Source organism: Taeniopygia guttata, chromosome 6, assembly GCF_048771995.1.
Source record: "Taeniopygia guttata chromosome 6, bTaeGut7.mat, whole genome shotgun sequence".
NCBI classification, from domain to species: Eukaryota; Metazoa; Chordata; class Aves; order Passeriformes; family Estrildidae; genus Taeniopygia; species Taeniopygia guttata.
Genome location: NC_133031.1, coordinates 21,361,181 through 21,381,514, shown reverse-complemented (window position 1 = coordinate 21,381,514; position 20,334 = coordinate 21,361,181).

Here is a 20,334-nt window from a genome sequence, read left to right as displayed (position 1 = left end):
GTCAGAGATGGAGCATGCATTTGGTTTAAGAACTTCTTTCCTGGAATTCAGCAAAGTGAAAACTAAAAGGCAGGCACTAATGTGAATTGATTAACAGAGAATCAACTGTTGAGATGCAATTCCCCAGGGGTGTGTAAGCAGGGCAGATAAAATGCCCTAGGCATGACCCCTATTTTGGCTTAACCATAAGGGGTTTTGTGGCCACCCCTGCTTACTGCACCTATTAGTCTTCCCTCAAAAGTCAAACAACATAGGCTGGCTCTATAAACATCTACAAAGTAAACCAATGTGATTCAGTGTCATGAGCACTTGTAGCACCATATAGAATAATTAAATTTTTTGTTTGCTTCTGGAAAACAGTCACTTTTTTATTATGTTCTCCCAAGATCAAAATTAAGGACAGAGCTAAGTTGCCCAAAATAGCTGCAGGTGCTTAATGGCATCTATGAAGTTTGGAATTTTTTAAAAGGGTGTTTCTATAATGCATTTGATATGCTTCCAGCAAGCCTTTTAAACATGGGAGCTTCTAACATATGGCTTTAGATACAGCCTACATATAACTATCAATAATATTTTATATTCAATTTTTCGCAGCCCCAAAATGCATTCTTTTTAAATTATACCTGAGTCTTCTTGACAATGTTTAAAATCTTAAATATTTTCTCCTGTGCAAATTTCTTGTACCATTATGTTTCTCAGAGACTTGACAAATAACCTCAGTTTAAGACCCCTTTATTACCAGTATAGTGGTGGAAAATCGCAAACCTTGATCCAGATTTGGAGGTGATCTGGAGTCTGGAGAAGAGCAGGACTCTTGTCTTGGTATTCTTTACTAACATTTTCTTCTGTAGCATCAAAACATTCTCCAAATCCAAGTAGACGTCAATATTCTTTAAATGCTTTGTTTGGTTTTAATTAAACTCTTTTATATGTGGGAACTTTTTGCATGGTCTTCATATTATTTTAGTTTATATTTTATTTTTATAAAGAATGTGAACCTAAGTGCTGTCTGAAGAATACAAACACTTTCACAGTGTAAGTCTAAGGTCATACATGCAAGTCTTTCATTTTTGGTTTTGAGTCAAGTTTGCATGGCTTTTATGTTTGAAGAAGAAAAAAAATCATATACTTAATTTGATTTTGTCTGGACATCTGGGGGCACATCCTCAGCTGCTGTAAATCATGACAACATAACCTATGTTAGGTACTGCCCCTGTAATAATTTATCTCTGTAGCTAAGCGGTCTGTCACTGCTGTGCAATTTAGGCGTCCTGGAGCTAGCTTTAAACAAGCTATGCTGAGAAATGGGAGCAGTGCAGCTACAGTAAAACGGAGCTCAGTGTGGGTTAATTGCTGAAATATTTGCCCAACTTCTTGAGCAGGTTTTACAACCCCTGCTAATCTCCTGTATGCAGCTGTATTTTGACAGCTTGGATGCTGGCTGCAGACCAGTTTCAGGTGAGCTCTGCTGCGAGTGCAGCTTTGCCTGCTCAGCAGAGTCTGGGGTGGGCGCTTGCTGAGGCTGTGGTTGCTGTTTAGGTGCTGCCTGTCTGCTGCACCCTGAGCCCCCACCCCTCTTGTAATGTTGGCTCCAGGAACTGATTCTGTTGAAAAATTGCCTATCAAAAAACTAATTGCTTTTTGGGCAAACCAGGTCCTCATTCCAGCTCCCCACACGAGCATAGTTTGTGCTGGGGTGCTGCACCAAGACAGGAGGAAGGGTATTTCATATTCCTCCTCTTGGTTAGCCTGTTATTTAAAAGAAAAATATTTGACCAGGTCTCTCTTCGAAAAATCACACACAATTTAGAAGGTGCTGTGCTTTGGTCCTGGAGTAAAAACCCATGATTTATATGTAGCATGCTGGTTCTTCCTCGAGGGTAAGGTGAGTTAAGAGGACCCACACTTCTCCTAAAATCATGTGAGTAACAGCTTCTGCCAGCCAGCATCTCTAAAGCCTAAAATTTCTGAGGTATCTGTTCAGTGCTGAATGTGTTGCTCTTAACAACACACAGTTGTATCTATTCTTTAATCAAAAGGACAATTAAGAATTACACTGATGTAAATTGGCATTGAGGAATGCCACTTGATAAATCAATACTTGATTGAAAGGTATGAGTATTTCCAGATAAGGTCAAAACAGGTAAAAGTGAATTTTGCTAATGGCTATGTGACTAAGAAAAAAAATGCTGAAGACTCATCGGAAATGATTAAAAATAACTTGATCAAGTTTATTTATTTTGTCCTTGTGAGACAGACATGTTACTTGCATGTTGCTTTCAGCAGTTGAGCTGGGAAAGATTTTCCTTTGTTATGATTCATAGATGCACCTATGCAAGGGACAATATAATTTGAAGTCTTGTCTGCTTAAGGCTTTGAATTTTATTTTATTTTATTTTATTTTATTTTATTTTATTTTATTTTATTTTATTTTATTTTATTTTATTTTATTTTATTTTATTTCCTTACATGAGTCTTTTCCTGGACCTTGCAAGATGAGAGGCAGACAAAAAGGTTTTCCTTATTTCTACCCCATTTCAATCAATATTGTTTGTTTTCTTATTTTATTCTGTTCAGTGATTTAGAATTAACCTTTGGAGAGGTACCAAGAAAAATACTTAATAATATGTAAAATAAGTCATCTTTGACTTTCAGGTTGTATTTTCTTACGTGCTATATAAAGTTTTAAAAAATGTTTTTACAAATCTGCATCTAGCCATCTTTGAGAAAAGAACACTGCTGATTTTTGTTAATTCTACACATCTGCAAAGGTTTTCAGGGTGGAAGCTGATAAAATAATATGCCTGTCTTTCAGAAACTAATATGCATAAAATTAGAACCCTGGATCCAATGGTCTATTTCTTTTTGGTTTTTTTAATAATTGAAATTGATTTTATGAGGTTTAAATTCTGAAAATTTGCCATTTATCTCAAAGGGAGCTGCACTGCTTAGACTCCCTGAAAATCCAATATTACTTTTGATACAATCTGAACGCAGATTAAATAGCTCATGTGTAAGCAACATTTTTTGCTGAATTTCTTTACCTGAGTAAAGTAAAACAAATACTAAAAAAATACTATCAGTAAAAAATTATTGCTGAATTTCTTTACCTGAGAATTATTGCATATCATCTTTCCTAGAACAGTCTAAAAGAATTGTATGCAAGACTATTGGATCTTTTACAAGGCTATGCAGGACATTTGCATAAACCAAGCTTCAATCTACTGACTTTTGCAAAGATTTAAAAATTAAAAATGCAGACACAAATCTTGTGTTTGAGATATAATGCTGGTATGTTCCAGACCCAAATTAGTGAATTTATTTATGGCTTAAAGGTACTATTTTACACGTAGTTGTCCTCTATTATAACAAAAAAAGGTTTGCATAGCATTTAATTTAGATAGTTTTGTTTGCCAGGTGGTTTGTATTGTAAATTCTTTGTCAAGTTTTACATCCAGCATGCAATGCAAAACATATACAGATTAGCAGCAAAAATTCAAAAAGTTTATTAGTTGCAACCATTAGAGTGATAGATTAGGAGAAAGGAAATGTAACTGGCAGCAAGTTTAGAGAAGACTCATTACTAGACTGGCTTGCTTCACTTGTTTAATAATGCCTTACAAAAAATGTTATATGAGAAGTTCAATGAATAATGCTGCCTTCATTAAGTTATGTAAATGAATGTAGCTTCGTGGGTGGGTTAGAAATAAAATATTTAACAAATCTGTTTACATCCAAAGAGTAAAAGCAGCGGAAACAGCTTTTAAAGAATCTGAGATTTAAATATTTAAAAGGTGACAGACAAGACTTTCATAGTAGGATATAATAGTGCTGTTTTAATAGGTGTTTACAGCTTGCCTCTCAGTTGCAACATAAGCAGGGCAAGATATTAAGTATTCTCAGTTAATTAAAGTGTTATTTGTCCCTTTATCAGCAGTCCCAACATTGCAGTTTCACTTGTATGCTGTTAGTGCCCCGGAGACATGCAGAGCTTGTGTGATTTGCAAGGCTGGAAGGATCATTTTAGCAAAAGTGACTTATGATGTACTTGTTTGCCAGGTCATTTTGTTCACAAATACACAATCATTCATATGCTTTTCCCCAGTTTATGACCATTTAGGAAAGCGTCAAAATTCATGGGTAAAGACTACACTGTTGTGCAGAATAACTGTACAACATGAGAAAATTATAAACTCAGCACCAAATCAGGCATAGACAACATGTTCTCCTACTACACCCACAAATGCCAACCTTTCTTCTGCTTCTCCCAAAGCAAATCCTTGGATTTGGGCCTCACAGCTTACGCAGAAGGTCAAAGATTGTTGGAAGCTGTTTTCAAGCAAAAGGGGGAATAAATTCCAGAGCTGAGGGCCCCTCTAGAGATAAAAGTAGCCAAAATGCAGTCAGTACCACCCTTGAGTAGGAGGCAATAAGCTCTATGAAGTGAAAAAAATTTGGTATATATGTATCTCAGAAATATAACGCTTTTGTAAAATATCATCAGAACAGACATGTTTTCAAGATTTAATCTGAGTTTCCCATGGAATTATAGTAGGTCTTGGTTTCCTTGGCTTGCTGACTTACTTGATGTAAAGAAGCAAGAGGCTGTGGTGTGCTTTACCTGATAGCCTCTATTTTATAGCTGAGCCCTCCTGAATGAACTTGTATCCTGTAGGAAAGCAAGGAAGGGGCTGCTAGCAAGAGCAGTGCCTGCCTATGTGAATAGGGTTGGGGTTTTCTTCCCCTCTAAAATCTACATCGTACACCTGCTCATCAAACACGCTGCTTCTCTCTTCTCTTCCCTTGGAAGGATACGAACCGCCGAGTAATCGGAAACTGCTCCCTGACCTGGCAATAGGCTCCTCTTTTGTGAATTGTCCTTAACTTTGACAAGAATGGAAGCAGATAGGGCGGGAACAAAGGGGAACCAGCAGCGAGACCAGCAGCCCCACTGCTGCCGGGGCTGCCTGACACACAGGTGATTTTTCTCCTCCTTGTCCCGCTGTCTCTGGCTCTCTGTGTCATTATATTAAATATATATTATTGATGTTAATGATGCTGCCTACAGCACTGCAGCAAGTTAGCACGTGCATTACAAATCTAGCAGTAAACAGCAAAAGAATTAGTTTTGCTTGAAGTGATGGCATGTCGTTATCTTTTTGCTCATTTTATGACATGAAATGTCTTAGATTTGTGTTATTTCTGAGGGACTAAGAGCACGTTGGCCTCTCAAATTCATTAATTGTCAGTTAGTATTTCTAGAAAAAAATCGCAAATTTCAACCACAAGGACATGCACAGCAGAGTACATTTTACTGAGACCAGTTACTTGCCTGCAAAGCAGAACCATCCACTTTTTTTGCATACTGCTAGTAATTTTTTAATCAACAGTTTGCATATGTACCTATTATCAAAGTATTCAGGAGCAGAGAAAGGAGGCTGAGCATGCTGATGTGGAAAACCAAGAATCCTTAAGGAGCCAAAGGTACTTGTTTATTTTGGTGGCTCCTTGGTGATTGTCCTTTTCACCTTTTATTAACCTGCAAATGGATTAGCCCTCGTAAACCAAAGAGAAGAGACCAGTGCACAACCCACTGCCCCAGAGATAAGGTCACAAAGAGGGGACGTGTCCCGAGTACAACCTCGGGGAAGAAATAGAAGTCTGAAGGCATTTACACTAGGCTGCCATCGCGCTTTACTAGCCCGACTGTGATTTACCGTATCAGTTCAGCTGACACCTTTATGTCCCTCCCTCCTATCCCAGCAGGCCACAGAGACACAGTCCATGATAGATGCTGGTGAACTTTTCCTCTGATCACCTTCTGAAGAACTTTCCCATAATCTATTGTTTTCTATCACAGTGGAAAACAAAACAAGGGTTTTTTTTTGACTTTCAGTTACCAGCTATTTTGCCCTAACTTTAAAGCAATGTACTGAATTTATTACATCAGTGTGAAAGAAGTTTAAAACTCTTGTCTCTTTATCCTACTCCCTGAACTTAACATGGTCCAGAGTAAATCAACGTAATTGCTGTTAGACCTACATTGTTGCAGGAATGTTTTATATTCCATGTTGTCAGTTATTTAGAACAGTTAATTGAAATTGCAACCATAAAGAGAGGAAAGCTACTGTTAAGAAATTAACTTCTTTTTTTTTTGGTGCCTGTGGCTACTTGTATGAATTATATAAAGAGCCAACACTAATTTTAATGTAAGACCAAAAGTGTCTGGAATATCTAAAAGGAAAAATACATTTGTGGATTCAAGTCAAGTATTTCCTTTAACTGACTGATAAAAATATAAGAACCCATTCTAGACTGAGAGAAGTAGTTGACCTGTTGTTCTTCTTTATAACTCCAAAACAGTTACTGAAATTTTGAATTTGCTTCTAAATAAATAAATGCCATGGGCTATACCTGGTTTTGTCTCATCAAAATTCAACAGCAGTGTTACACCATGAGGGGGAGAAGAAAGTCACAACAATATTAACAAGGGGCATTTCAAAGAGAGTGCACTTGGAAGAGGGGGAGACTGTGCCACAAACTGTCCCGAGAGTGTTCTTCCTCTGAGCGTGCCCTCAGCTGAGTTCCTTGCCCCTGCAGGCTGCAGAAAGGCTGGGAAGTGTGTACAGAAACATCAGTACCTGTGTAACAGGGAGTTAAGGAGTGGCTGGGCTGGGAAGGAGATATCCAGGGAAGGCTAAGTCAGCACTTGTCAGTAGTGTCCTGATGGCAGTGCTGATCAGCTTCATCCTTCATCCTAATCAGCAGAGAATTATGCTTGAGAAAGTCCACCATAAAATGCTCCCAAATGTGTTTCCCCAATTTTGTGCAAGGCTCTCTGTTCTCTCTGGGTTGTGAGTGTTGCAAACTCAAAGGTTTTTATTTTTTGTAATTATTTTGATAATGGCTTCTTATAATTAACATTGCTGTAGAGGAAGATTTTGGTCTTTTAACAAATTAAATATTTGTCTTGCTATTTTTTCCTTCACATACTGACTTCATGCTCTTTAAGGCCAACTTTTGAGCTCTGCTCTATTAGCACGGCTGCCTGTGGTTTTGGAACTGTTGTTCTTAGCACAAGTGGCAAAAATACAATTAAGATATTATAAACCCATTTTGTATTCCTGAATTCCTTAAAACTGATTGGTCTATCTGGCAGCATGAAACCTGCAGTCAGGTTAGATACACAAGTATTTACTCACACTCTATGTGGGCAAATGCATATAGTTATACATCTAGCTATATTAAGTCAGGTAGAAATACGAAAAATTATTTTAAACTTCATATTACCTACACTAGGCAAAGAAATACAGAAGCACTGTAGAAGCTTACAGAAGCTTAACCAGTCACCTTTAAAGCCCAATGTGTGTCCCACCTGGCTTCTGCGTCTGTTGTGCTTCTTGTTTGCTTGCTTTTCCTGAAGGTTGGAGGAAGGATAAGAATTTTAGCAGCAGATTCTTGATCAGACACACTGTCCTTGCAGCCACAGCAGAAAAGGGGCAGGAGTGCAGTCAGGCCACCAGCCTGTGACAAGGTCAGAGTAGGTGCCTCCGTGCCTGCTCATCTTGTTCAGATGGAGGGGACATGAGTGTGCTAAGGAAACAACAAGTGGGGAGCACGGAAACCCAGCCCTTTGCTGCTGGTTCTACTCAGCACTTGTGCACCTTGCAGCTCCTGCAGGCTGAGCTGCTGCAGGCACCAGGGTCACCTCCCTGTCAGCTTCCACCTTTCCCATCTTCCTTTCATCTCCTGCATGTCTCTGATCCCTTCTCTCTGCTCTATGGCTTCTCTTCCCTGCTGCAAGATTCTGTACAGAGGGTAAATGCAGTTCACCTCCCCTCGTGCTCCCTGCACCTCTCTCTCCTGTGCCAGCTTTCCCTTTCCCCTCCTGTCCCTCAGCAGCGCTCACGGCGGCCCTGCCTCCCTCCATTCCCGTCTGAATTGCCTTCCTCAGTCTCCTACCTCTAGTGAAGGCAGACTCTCCAGTCTTTATTTGTCTGGGAAATGGCTCATTTAACTGGGACAGGGAGGATGGGCAGGGATGAGAAAGGGCCATTGTTATGCTGAAAGCAGTTAATGGGTGCCACCAGACACTTGCACGATCTACAGAGCGTAGCAGAAGTCCCTTAAGCAGTGCTGGTACTGCCCAGGCCACCAGGCTTTTCCACTTCGCCCTTCCCAAATTCTTGTCCGGCTGACGCTGGCCCACACCATTCCTTGGCATTTTCTAATGAATTTGATGGAGTTGTCAAAACACACCATACTACAGAGGGAGAAACACCCTCGAGTTAAGAAAAGGCCTTATGATAGGGCTGTTATCAAAGACCTGAGGCTTTGGCTTTGCAGAGCTGGCAGCCCCTCTATGGCTGGAAAGGACTGGAGATGGAGCTGCAGGCAGGGCTCCCTCTGGCTCTGCCTGGAGCCATTGGCTGCTTTTGGGGAGACAGGGTGGGATTTTGTGGCCCAAGCCCTTACTTTCTCCTGAGCATTTTTTAGGAAAAAATCAACCCACAAGTTTCCAGGATAATTTTTTTTACAAGCAGATGCTCGGCCTCCAGCAGATATGTAAGTCAGCTGCATGGTCTGGGTGTCCTTAATTGACTAAGGAAGTCTTCCTTTGTGCTTCTATAGAAATTAGGCTTAAGTCATGATTTGACTGGAGTTTTTATGGTTAATAGGCAAAACCTCTGTCAATTTAAAAGCCTAAATAACTTAGGCTTTTACACCAAAAATCATTCATTGTCATAGTGCTTCTACTTTTCATGGGCCTGTTAGAACCAATGTGAATTTTGGCTCAGTTTTTCAGTTCTGCTGTGTGGAGACTTGAAAGTTACTTAAATTTTCACCCTTTCCAATTTTGTTTTTCCTTCTGCCTCATCCCCTCCTTGGATCACAAGTGCTGACTTTAATGCTTAACATGAGCAGTAAGTCTCTCAGAGTTTTCCTGTGACCAAAAAAACTGAAAGATGAGTGAGATTTTGCTGGTCAGGAATTGACTGTTACTGATTCATTGAAACAAATCCAAGTGGCTGTTGGAATGTCTGTAAATATGCTGTAATGAATCACTAGTGACCTCTGAGGGGAAGATAATGTGTCAGATATTGCCTACAGATACATCTTGTAGACTGGTATGGATGATGGCTCTTTCCATATTCCCTGATAGGTACAGGGAAGGAACTTGAAATAAATCTTATTAGAAACAGGGTGGCTGGCATATGGTGTTATTCCCCTTCCAGTCACATCCAGCCCAGCTCAGCAGTGGCTGGCGCAGTTATCGTTGTCCTTTAATGGTCCATGAAAATGAACTTTTGATCCCAGTCCTGCTTTAAGTAAACAGATGACCCCATCAAGCAACACCATCCCATTTGGGAGCTCAGCAGAGGCTAAAGCTAGCAGTAAAAGATCTGCTATTTACAGACACTGCTAGTGAGCTGTGAACTTTCATCCAGGGGGTGATGGTGGTGAAAGGACACAGGAGGAAGTAGGAGGAGTGACACTTGGGCCTTACCAATTTATGGCCAAGTTTTTTTAACTCTAGCTCCGTCTGTCAGAAGAAATGTTGGCAAAGAAAGATATTATCCATGAGTAACCTCGTGAGGAAGGAAAGGTTAGTAACCCCTCCTGCCTCTCCTAGAGGTTGCCTGTGTAGTGGCAGGAGAGAGTTCACATCTGGTTCAGCTGTCCCTGAGTGCAGTGGCAGCCCAACACCCTGCTGCTTTTAGCCAGAGTGATGCTGAAGGATGGCGGTCAGCACACGTGCCAGCCCCGGCCCTGTGCAGCTGAGCTGCCTGATAAAGTGAGGAAGTGCCTCCAGCTGAAATTGTGTGCAGACTGAACTCTTTCCCATTTCAGTGCCAGAAACCAAAACTCTATTGCAACATGGTGTGTTTAAAGGCTGCCACAGGCCACTTCAAATTTGATCTTCAAAGTGTTTTTTCGAGACCATGAAAATTCACTGTCTATAAACTTTTTTTTTTTTCAGATTATTGCAATCTTCTTCATTAAGCCAAATTCATTAGTTTAAACTTAAGGACTGCCTTATACTATAAAGCTGGATAACATTTTTTTTGTTTGTTTGTTTGTTTGGGGGAAGGGAGCTGCACGGCTTTTCACCTTCCAGCTTTACAAGCAAAGCCAAATTTCTGGGCAATCGCTGCAAAATGCTTTTCCCTCCCCCTCTCCCAGTGATGGCTGCAAACAAAGGTCTTTAGGGCTGACTACTCCAGACTTCAGGACTTTTAAAGGTCTTTACTTGACTGGAGATCAAAGGTTTCTCCTTAAAGAGTTTATCACTCAGACAACTCTGCAGTTAGCATTTCAAACTGGGTTTACAAGTCAAATAATTTAGCAATTTCTTCTAACCATGTGGTCTTATGCAGAGGCTGCTGGATGCCAATTATAGCACCATTATGACATGGAGCACAGCACTATCTATTGACAAATGTGTGTACTCTTTTCATCATTCTTTACTGCAGAAAAAAAGAGGTTTCCACATATTCTGAGTAGGTCCCAGACAGCTCAGCTGGTGTTTGAGTTCCCTTCCTGGGATTGTGGATTCCTTCTTTGGCACCTTGAGTATGGCTCTTCAGCTCTCTGTGCCCTGGCAGAAAATGTTTTTCTTCTTGGAAAGCATAAGAACTCTTAAGGTAAACAACAGGATGGTGGGCATTATTATCATTGGTGTAAAATGCAGCAATATGACTAAAACAAGGTCTTAAACACTGTTCAGACATCCCTGACCATTAATACTTCTCTTTTCAATGTTGCTATCAGACTGTCCTGACATGAGGAAGAAGGGATTGGTGTGTACAGGCCAAACCAATGACCAAAACACTTGTCAGCAAACCTGCACCAGCAGATCTATCATATTAGCTGCTTCAGTCCAGATCTCTGGTTATTTTCTGTGCTAGGTTATCATCTGTTACGTTGTTGTAGGTCCCTTGCTGTGCTAACCACTTTAAACACCTTCCACAAGTGCACTGAACAATGACACTAGCACCCACCTCGGATTCCTATATATAGCTTTTCCACTCACCAGGCAAAGAAATGGAGCCATTGAATTGTTTTGGGGATAGTGAAACTTTGGGTGAAACTTTTGTTCCTTGTTAGTCCTTTGCACATGTCGTCACAAAAAAATATGTGTTTACACATGTTGTACTTTAATTTGGATGTAAAATTATGGTAGCAATATCAGCTGCCCATTAAATTGTCAGAAGAGTAATACATGGAAGTCATTGAAGGGAAGGTGCTTAGGCTTACACAAACAATCAGCCTGTTGTACGCAGAGCTGTGCAAGAAGTATTATATATCCCATATATCCCTTCTTTATGCACCTGGAGGGAGGTTTTGCTCTGCCTGCTAACTGTGGAGGCACAGGGTATGACTTTGGCTGGCAATTCCAGAACAGAAGCATTTTATGGTAGCAGAAAGTGAAAAAGTCAGTGGGTCAGGTTTTTCAGACAAAAGGTTGAATGGTTTCTCAGAGCTCCTGTTCAACCAGTAGTAAACACAATATTTAGGCAACATTATTACTAGTAGTTTAGCTGGCTAATTGTTTTCAATTCAAAGTGCATGGAAAGGTGAGAAAAAATGTCAGCATGCTATGGGTAATTTGTGGCATGTATTTTTCCCAGACAGACATTCCGTCTTGTACGTGCCAATCATGATGTAGGCTGATATGTTAGAAATATGAGTGACTGAGCACTCAATAGAAGAATTGCATGTTGTTATTAAAAAAATGGTGTGTTCTACCTGCACCTATAAGCATGTAAAAAGCTGGTTAAGGGTAGCTTTTAATTTAGGGTATATTAGATGTACATGATGTACAAATACTCCCACTAGTTTTACATGACAGTGGTATCTACTCAGCATCCTGATAACTTAACAATATTAAATCCTTAGGAAGCATTTTGATCATCAGACCCTTTCCCTCACAGAGAAGGAAAATGTCATTTTCTACATTATTGAATTGTATAGCTTCTATTCCCCAGGCTGACAGTTTCTACAAGAAGCCAAGGTCTTTCACACAAACACATTGCAGAGGAACACAGAGGGTGTTGCTTCCTTCTCCTAACCAGATTTTGCATGTTAGCCTGTCCTTGTGCGGTGTCTACACCATGCAGAAGGCCTTTGCAGACCAAATTGAAGACAATAATGATAGTGGTATGATATCAAGATAGCATTGTCTAACACAGGGACCATGCAATGTTATGTACAAAAGCAAGGTATAATTCAGAAGACATCATTTGAGTTGATAAGCAAAATTCCACTTGAATTTAAAAAACCAGGTTGTACCTAGCCAAAATGTCTTTCAGGACTTTTCTAGCAACCCAGTCTTTATGCAGGAGTCCTATAAAGAGACTGTTTTATTTATTTTATTACTATTTAAATTGTCATAGCATCTACGAACCTGTAGCACGAACTAGGAGTCTAAAAGAGCATTTTCCTACATATCTTTGTTCTCAATCAGCTACAAACCTTGAGGCCCCTAGATGCATTAATTTTTTAGTAGGTATGCTCAGGATGTCACTCAGAAGAGGGAAAATAGCAATGATGTTTCCCTTTCATCTAATTGCCTACTAATGCAAGTTGCCATCCAAGACAGAGGAAATATGAGCCATACCTTGGCTGGGTGACATGCTTCACCCTCTTGCTAGGGAGCTATTCCTAACTACAGAGCCTCCAGCAGCATGGTGGAGTGTTCAGCTCCAGGGCAGAGGTTTGACCTTACCTAGAACTCTGCCAGACCATGATTAGAAATATTCACTGGTCTGGTCAGGAAGCAGGATGCTATCACAGGAGCTGGAGTGTTTCTCTGAGAGTGAGGGGCTTGGCTGTACCTTTATTGAAGGTGTACATCTTTTGAAGAAAGCTTGATTAGGATAAGTTTGGGGTCGATTTGGTTACTGTGTTGGTGAGATGGCTGCTTGAGCATGGAGCCTGTTTGTTCAGCTCTGCTTTTCACAGTGGCACCTGTGTAACCCAAGCTTTCTAATGATGATTGTGCTTGATTTTTGAGAGAAGAATACTTTGAAAGATGAAAGTTAACCTCCTAGGAACCCTCACGCCAAAGGCTCAGCTTTTGGCCTCTGTGATTTAGTTCAATTGTTTCTTGGGATGACAATACAGGCCAGTGCACTCAGGAGTGTATTTGCCCACTACAGTCCTGGGAATAGTGGTTTAAACTGACAAGAGTGAGGCAAGAAACAGCAACACTGATTTACTGCAGAAATGCTCAGATTTCCTAATGGACTATCACCTTTTCTGTGCCTGAATGTGAACATTGTCCACTTTATTATCTCTGTCTGGAAGGAGGAATTGAATAGAAGATAGTCACAGACCTGAACCTTTCTGAGTGATTTATCAAGTAGTAGGAGAATTCTCAATATGAGGGTTAAATCTGGAAAACAGCTGTGTTATGAACTGAATCAATGCAAAATGCAAATTCCTTGTTCTCTCATACCCTATTTGGTTTGTTCATTTTATTTCAATGCAGTAAATGGGGATCCAGTTTTGCATTCCTTACTCAAATGCACAATTAATGTAAAAGAATCCCCTTGTCTGAAAACAAGTTGTGAAAGGTCTGAGTTAAAACAGCAGGACCAGGCAGTAAGTCATACACTGCAGAATAATAACTTCTTAACATAATATCATCATGTGCCACAAAAACTAGAAACTCAAATATTCACACTGACCATAAAAATATCTTTCTACACTTCACCACATCCTAAGGTATGTTTTCTTTCGGAAGTAATGTATAATATATTCCTACCATTACTATTGCTTGGTGAAGTGGTTCTTGCAAAGTTTACTATCTGCTGAAGCAAGACGGGGGGAGGAAGTGGAGGAAGAAAGAGCTTGTTTTTAAATTTTAATTTTGAGAGAAACTATATGAATATGTCAATATCTCACAGGAATTATTTTACAGATAGCTTTACTTTGGTAACAATGTGGTATTTTTACATCAGAGCTAGTAACTTTTATCAAAACCAATATATGTTATCATGGCACTGCTCAATAAAAGACCTTCTTTGACACTGCTGTTGCAGGTAATTGCTATCTAATCACAAAATTCATTCTCAAAATATATCAAACTTGGCCGTCAAAACAGATACTTGCTTCTGCTGTACTTAAAGGAAAACTCTCCTTCAGTGTCCCCTTTCTAATAGTTAAAACCTTTGAAATCCAGAAAAAAAAAATTGCTCAGAGCTAGATTATAACCATTTATTCTCACACCAAATTGGTTTTTAAATTAATTACGGTTTTTCCATTTTGAGTATAGAGAACCACTGTAGCAGACTTCACTCTATTGCACCACACAAACCTTTTCATTCTCTTCTCCAGGGTCCTGTCAGTACGACAAGTTTTCTCTTTAGTCATTCAACTGTGAACAAAGATGAATTTAAAATATGGGCTAATGTGAGCAGTATTCCAGATGAGGCTTGAACAACACCTTCTCCAATGTTATGAATGTTTGCCTATTTCCACTGGAAGTGCCTCACCTCATATATTCCAGGATCATTTTTGACTTTTCACAGCCATATCATGTTGGCAACTCAGTCTTTCCATGATCAGGTAATACCTCCTGACATTTTATTTTTCCTTCAGTGGTTTCCAGCAGATGAGAATTATTGGTCTCATCTTAGACTAATTTTAATTCTTGCTATTAGTTGCTAAACATTCCCTTTACATATTACTTTTCATGCCATTAGCACACTCTTTAAGTGCCATTCTCTTTTGGACACTACCACTCTCTTGACTTTTTGCTGTTTTACGAAATGAGTATCACAAAACTGATCACTGTGACATTACAGTAGTAAACTTCTCACCCAACCACCTCTGACCAAATACTACTTCTTTTAGAACTTCCTCCCTAGCAAAATCCTCATCCACCTCACAGCTCTCAATTTCTACCTTCTTTACCCTAACTAGTGACACCTACAAAACACAGCACCAAGTGCTCCACTGCAGGCTTTTTCTGTGCCCAGAAATTCTGTTATTTCTTAAAAAAAACCATCACAAAAATGCCTTATCCAGTCTGACATATTTACCATGAATTCTCATTGGTAGAACTGAGCTTCATATGTTAGTTCTGTACAACATCCTATGAAACAATCCTTAGCTTGTCAGGAAAAATTTAAAATGTATGCATTTAAAATATGGAGATGGTATTGTTAACAGCTGCAGCTTTGTGAGACATAAGTGCAATATTCAATAGGTAATTCCTCCCATAACAGAGGGGATAGACTGCAGAAGAAGCAGGATAATGCTTTTTAAATGCTTGTCTGATTTGATTTTTTTGTCTGTTTTTTACTCTACTGAGAATTAAAATGATTAAATTATTTCAAAGTGGGTGAAGCATGTTTTTGTGACTACAGTTGTGCAAGAAATCAACTTTATTTATTGATTGATTGCATCTTTAGAATACAGACCTGGCATAGTTGATCTGTCCTAACAGAAAAACAAAATTCAAGAAATATTAATATTCTTCTAATTACACAGAGATGATGTGTATACTAACTTAAAGTATAAAATAATACCTTCAATTCTGTACCATTTTATGACTTTACATTCTTTTGAGATCTATGTCTTTGTGAAGCACAATGGAATAGAGAAAGAAGAGGGATTTTCTCTTTTTGTGGTATAGACAACTTCAAGCAGATATAGTTACCTATATAACGCCATTTATATACTATTTAAAAACAGAAATTAAATGTAGAGAATCTTCAGAAAGTTTTCATCCTTGGAATCTCTTGTAAAATACCTTCTGTAATTTGTATATTAGTCATTCTTTTAATAGTGGAAAAGATTTATAATTCTCACATATAAGTTCCTAGTTCTTGTTTGTTCCCATATATTTCTTAATCAATTACTGATTCATTAATACTTTTTTGGAAAAGGGAATAAGTAGGTGGTTTGTACTCATATTTGGTCAGATGGCAAATACATGTAGCAAGGCACCAAAATCTTTTCTTTACAGCATGGAAAGAACCCATGATAAATAGGCTTTTTCTCCTTCTCAAAAAACAAACCAACCAACAAAATTAAAATCAAACCACAAAAATGCCCAAAGAAACAAAACCCTCAACAGCATTTGTAACTACTGAAATCCAGCTAAAAAAAACTATAAGAAGGTAAACATTTTTGCAGATGACTTCAGAGTCAGACACCTGGTTTTGCAGCACAGAACCACCTGTGCAGAGTTCAACACGAGAGGAAGGAAGTACAGTACACAAGGTAAAAATACAGGGCGAGGCAATGTGATGTATCCCTTAAGTCAAACAAGAGATTGTTTGTATATGACCCTTCTGAGGCAGGCTGTGACTTCCCAAGGCTGGAGCTCTCTACAAAGGGATGCATAAATAGCAGTTGTTCACAGCAAGGGTTATACTATATGGCTATTAGAGTGAATAGAAGCAGCTCACTTCTTGCCAATGACAGGAAATAAGGTCAAGCAAAGATAACAGGTCATTGAATTAGAGGTTTTCAAAATATTAGTCTCACGCCTTTACTATGGAGTGAATGAGTGGTTCTCTTTAAAATGTCCTGCTTCTGAAACTCAGGGACATATGAAACCAAGCCCATGAAACAGCAATCATGAGGTTTTAGATCTGCCTGATCCAGCCTCCCTTTCTCCGGGAGGCAGTATAGTTATTAACATAGTCAATTTGAACACAAATAATTTAAAAGGCAGATGAGGCCTTCTGGGGTGGTTTGTTCAGTCTGCACATTCTCTCCAAAAAGAAGGGAGAAGAAATCATATAGTATGTCAATGCTGTAATAGCACTGTTAAACATCTGCCTTGCTTGAGAAAATAAGTATTTGTATAACAGCATCTTGTTTACTATTAATCTTTAATACCTGCATGTGCTGCAGGAATAGTTATATTTTTCCATAATTCCTTAATGGATCAACTACATTATCAATTTCCAGAGTGACCAAGCCTTAGCTTTCTTCTTAGGCATTTGTTAAAGAAAAATTGGTCTTTTCCTGTTACATGTTGCTGAATGTGACTCATAAGGTCTTTTTTTGTTTTAAATAATAGAAAGTCTGGTCTGTCATTCTAACAAGAAAAGGTAAAAAATCTTGACGGTCACTAATGTGCTAGTTGAGTTAAAAAAAACCAGCCTTTCTTATTATTCCTTAATCATAGTAAAATTCACTGATTCAAGTTCATCAGCTGCAAGGCAAGGGAAGAAAAGAATTTCACACATTTGTGTTCTTTTCATAATGCTGCAGCTCCTCCTTTAAAATGACATAAAACATATTTCCCCTTGGGGTTTTGAGTTTAAGTGAAAAATCTTTCTCCTTTTATATTACATGCTTTTTTCAGTAATAAAATGCCAGTGATGTTAATTAGATAGATGAAGATTGTTAAATAAGCAAAGAATTTGTTTCTGGTAAAAATGTGCTATTTAGGCAGAAGAAACAGGAAACATTAGAATATGTTTATTAAAAATAATGATTACAGATAAATTTCATTCCTACATGACATTCTTCAGTTTATAGAGTGATCTACAATCAATAATGTGACCTATAGTAAGGAAAAAATACTAGAAATTCAGCTATGTTTCAGCTACATTTTAAAGATTGCTGGTTTTAAACTATAATAAGACAAGGCTATGTAGTTAAAAATGTTTTCTTCATTACCATGTATCTCTTTAAATGATGGGAAATAAAAGAAGGTTGTAGCCCTCATCAGGTATATCACATCAAAAATCTAATTCAAATCTGAATATTCAGCAGTAAAGTTATATTACTATATAATCAGGAGTAGTGGTCAGCTTTTCCCAAGGCACGTGCATCCCAACATGCAGTAGCAACCAGGACTGGTCAATACCTCTGCTGCTCCTGCTCTGGGAAGGTTTATCTCATCCCCATTTCCCAGCAGTAATCTCCATGTCTCCAATTCCTTTTGGCCTGATTGAGGAAGAGGTAAAGGGAAAGAAATAAACTTCTTTTTACAAATAAACCTTTGGCTTCTTGTCACAAATGTTAGTTATTGTTGACTTTTTGTAGTTCTCATGCTGCTTACAGTAATGTTACAAATAATGTTTACTTTCTCCTTTTTTTCCCCATTCTAATTTCACTTATTTTGAATAAAGGCTTTATTGTGTTTTCCTTTAAACAGTGTGCAGAATAGGATTAGCTTGACAATATATTCTAGTTCTTTGTGGTTATATATATATATTTATATATATCTATATAAATATATATGCAAGGTTATCTCTTTTACATTGTTTTTTCCTACTCTTCATTAATTTTAATGGTTGTGTATTTCTACCATAAATTCTGAGCTCCCTGTGTGGTGCCAATCTCTGAGTGGTATTTGATTTTCTTTCTTCCTTGGGTCTTTAACTTTTATTTAAAAACATTTAAGAAATGGTGCCTCATGTTCTTGTATTTGTCCCCTTGAGTTATTCCTTACTAGCTTTTTTACCCAAAGTTCACTGACTCTGCTCAGTCTTTTATTTATTCATTATTCCACAAAGGGTGGTATTTCTCCAGGGTTAGAATAATTTTTTTGGTAACTGTTTGAAGTTAAATATTTTATATGCTCTTGAGAGGTTTGCAGCTCCTTCACATTTGCCATCTGTACCTGGAGATGTATGAATTCAGGCTGAGTTTCGTGAGCAGGCCGTGTTTCTGGGTGACGACTACACAGACCTCAATCATTCTTTTTGCAGTTTTCACTCCTCAACTAGGAAGTTTCTCGAGCAGCCTCATTTAAAATATAGATTTAGGTTGGTCTGTCCTGTGTAGAGCCACTAGGAAATCAATACTGACTACTGCAGTCTCAATGCATTTTCTTTATGTTTTTATTAATGAGAAAAGGAATTGTCATTATTCTTGTTTCACGTATAGTTCAGCACGCTTCAGTTTATGACTGCCTGCATACTTCAAAACAGATTTTCAACTCCTCAACTTGTGTCCTAACTGCTGCAGTTTCAGTATGGTTACTGTGCTTGATGTGTGGTTTCTAATTCAACCTTTCAAAGGAAAACTCCTAAGAACATAGAATCTTACACAGTCTGAAATTCCTGATTTTTGGATGAAATGCATCATTTTACAAATTTGATTACAAACTTGAGTCCTTCTGCTTTGTCATATTTTCTAGCTATACAGGTGCATGTTTTTTTCTTTTCTGGCTTTACATGCATGGACTTTCTCTGTCTATTGCAGCAACATCCATAAACATTAATATTGTATCTGAGGTGCCTGCTGAGCATTTCCGACACTTACCCTGGGAGAGGTGCACATGTTAGTAATGATATCTCCAGCTGCTGCTAAATAAATCATAATGCCATCTTAAAAACATTGACAAAACAGAAACAGATTCCATATTGAATGCTGGCCAATCTTTCATATCAATGTCTTTCACAGAAATTCCTGGGCACCTGTTATAAGACTTACTCTTCACTTTTAATTAAAAGATATCCGTAAGTATTTTTATTAAATACCTAAGCACATATGGTCATCTCTTTTTATCTTTTGTTTCTTTTCCATAGAGTGTAAAATCATCTGCCAAGTATTGTACTCTGTGCAAAGTTTGTGGTTTGTGGGTTATGTTGAAATGGGAAACCAGAAAGATGAAAAAAACTTATGTAAAACTATGAAACTATGTTTGTATCTCCAATACATAAAATGCAGGCACGCTCTTTCATTTGCCTTATGCTGCTCTCTAGAAATGAAAACATAATTATAGAATAATTTCCTGCTGGAGTATGTTACAGAATAAGTGTTACCCATGTTTTAATAATAAGGAACAAAAACATACATGGGATAGGATTTTTAAATAACTCAATGGTACTTCTATATTTTTTGCATATAGGTAACCAAATGAAATCAAATTCAGCAACATTGAAGGTTGCTTCATTATTTTTCTGGTTTTCTATTCTATGGCGAATGGATAGGCTTCTGTCTCTCTGTGTAGGTCTTTTTTGTAATGTTCTCTGCACTTATTCATTTTCTATTCTGTATTACCTGACTTTTGTTTTCCCTAAGGCAAAATGCACAGTTACAAAATTTACCAACAACCTGGAGCATTCAAATTTACTGGTAAATCTTAATAGAAAGTCTCCATGTTCCTTTAGTGATTTTCTTTTGTAGGGGCTAAGAAATACTTTTTAATGGTTTCTTTCAGAAATATGACTTTGAGACAATTTCCCCCTGTGTATCTGTAAGCTCTGCAGAACACAGTCTGCTTTCAACACAGGTTTTCAGGTAGTCATGTCTTTCAAACCTGCTGTGTGTTCTCCTTTTGAAACAGTTTCTACCTATTGTTATAGCCTAATGCCATAACAGAAGAGTAATGGTAGCTGTCTTAAGAGGAAA